The following is a 2,571-nucleotide window of genomic DNA, read 5'->3' as shown; positions in this document are numbered from 1 at the left end:
AATATTTCTGATAGTAGCAATAGTCTGGGTACTATTTCTAAAAGTAGCGATAGTCTGGGTACTATTTCTTAAATTTGTGATATTTTGTAAACTATTTCTGAAAGTAGCGATAGTCTGTGTAATATTTCTGATAGTAGCGATAGTCTGTGTTCTATTTCTGAAAGTAGCGATAGTCTGTAAAAATATTTCTGATAGTAGCAATAGTCTGGGTACTATTTCTTAAATTTGTGATATTTTGTAAACTATTTCTGATAGTAGCGATAGTCTGTGTAATATTTCTGATAGTAGCGATAGTTTGTGTTCTATTTCTGATAGTAGCGATAGTTTGTGTTCTATTTCTGATAGTAGCGATAGTCTGTGTTCTATTTCTGAAAGTAGCGATAGTCTGTGTTCTATTTCTGATAGTAGCGATAGTCTGTGTTCTATTTCTGATAGTAGCGATTGTCTGTGTACTATTTCTGATAGTAGCGATAGTCTGTGTTCTATTTCTGAAAGTAGCGATAGTCTGTGTACTATTTCTGATAGTAGCGATAGTCTGTGTTCTATTTCTGACAGTAGCGATAGTCTGTGTAATATTTCTGATAGTAGCGATAGTCTGTGTACTACCTCTGAAAGTAACGATAGTCTGGGTACTATTTCTAAAAGTAACGATAGTCTGGGTACTATTTCTTAAATTTGTGATATTTTGTAAACTATTTCTGATAGTAGCGATAGTCTGTGTAATATTTCTGACAGTAGCGATAGTCCATGTACTATTTCTGAAAGTAGCGATAGTCTGTGTAATATTTCTGATAGTAGCGATAGTCTGTGTTCTATTTCTGAAAGTAGCGATAGTCTGTAAAAATATTTCTGATAGTAGCAATAGTCTGGGTACTATTTCTAAAAGTAACGATAGTCTGGGTACTATTTCTTAAATTTGTGATATTTTGTAAACTATTTCTGAAAGTAGCGATAGTCTGTGTAATATTTCTGATAGTAGCGATAGTCTGTGTAATGTTTCTGAAAGTAGCGATAGTCTGTGTAATATGTCTGATAGTAGCGATAGTCTGGGTACTATTTCTGACAGTAGCGATAGTCTGTGTAATATATCTGAAAGTAGCGATAGTCTGTGTAATATTTCTGACAGTAGCGATAGTCTGTGTAATATTTCTGATAGTAGCGATAGTCTGTGTACAATTTCTTATAGTAGCGATAGTCTGTGTACTATTTCTAAAAGTTGCGATAGTCTGGGTACTTTTTCTTAAATTTGTGATATTTTGTAAACTATTTCTGAAAGTAGCGATAGTCTGTGTACAATTTCTTATAGTAGCGATAGTCTGTGTACTATTTCTAAAAGTTGCGATAGTTTGGGTACTATTTCTTAAATTTGTGATATTTTGTAAACTATTTCTGAAAGTAGCGATAGTCTGTGTACAATTTCTTATAGTAGCGATAGTCTGTGTACAATTTCTTATAGTAGCGATAGTCTGTGTACTATTTCTAAAAGTAGCGATAGCCTATGTACTATTTCTGATAGTAGCGATTGTCTGTGTACTATTTCTGACAGTAGCGATAGTCTGTGTAATATTTCTGATAGTAGCGATAGTCTGTGTAATATGTCTGATAGTAGCGATAGTCTGTGTATTATTTCTGATAGTAGCGATAGTCTGTGTAATATTTCTGATAGTAGCGATAGTCTGTATTATTTCTGATAGTAGCGATAGTCTGTGTAATATGTCTGATAGTAGCGATAGTCTGTGTATTATTTCTGATAGTAGCGATAGTCTGTATTATTTCTGATAGTAGCGATAGTCTGTGTAATATGTCTGATAGTAGCGATAGTCTGTGTATTATTTCTGATAGCAGCGATAGTCTGTATTATTTCTGGAAGTAGCGATAGTCTGTAAAAATATTTCTGATAGTAGCAATAGTCTGGGTACTATTTCTAAAAGTAGCGATAGTCTGGGTACTATTTCTTAAATTTGTGATATTTTGTAAACTATTTCTGAAAGTAGCGATAGTCTGTGTAATATTTCTGATAGTAGCGATAGTCTGTGTTCTATTTCTGAAAGTAGCGATAGTCTGTAAAAATATTTCTGATAGTAGCAATAGTCTGGGTACTATTTCTTAAATTTGTGATATTTTGTAAACTATTTCTGATAGTAGCGATAGTCTGTGTAATATTTCTGACAGTAGCGATAGTCTGTGTAATGTTTCTGAAAGTAGCGATAGTCTGTGTAATGTTTCTGACAGTAGCGATAGTCTGTGTAATGTTTCTGACAGTAGCGATAGTCTGTGTAATGTTTCTGACAGTAGCGATCATCTGTGTACTATTTCTGACAGTAGCGATAGTCTGTGTAATATTTCTGATATAAGCAATAGTCTGTACTATTTCTGAAAGTAGCGATAGTCTGGGTACTATTTCTAAAACTTGCGATAGTCTGGGTACTATTTCTTAAATTTGTGATATTTTGAAAACTATTTCTGAAAGTAGCGATAGTCTGTGTACAATTTCTTATAGTAGCGATAGTCTGTGTACTATTTCTAAAAGTTGCGATAGTCTGGGTACTATTTCTTAAATTTGTGATATTT

The sequence above is a fragment of the Pecten maximus genome, unplaced genomic scaffold, assembly GCF_902652985.1.
Source record: "Pecten maximus unplaced genomic scaffold, xPecMax1.1, whole genome shotgun sequence".
NCBI lineage: Eukaryota > Metazoa > Mollusca > Bivalvia > Pectinida > Pectinidae > Pecten > Pecten maximus.
This window is presented reverse-complemented; position numbering follows the sequence as displayed.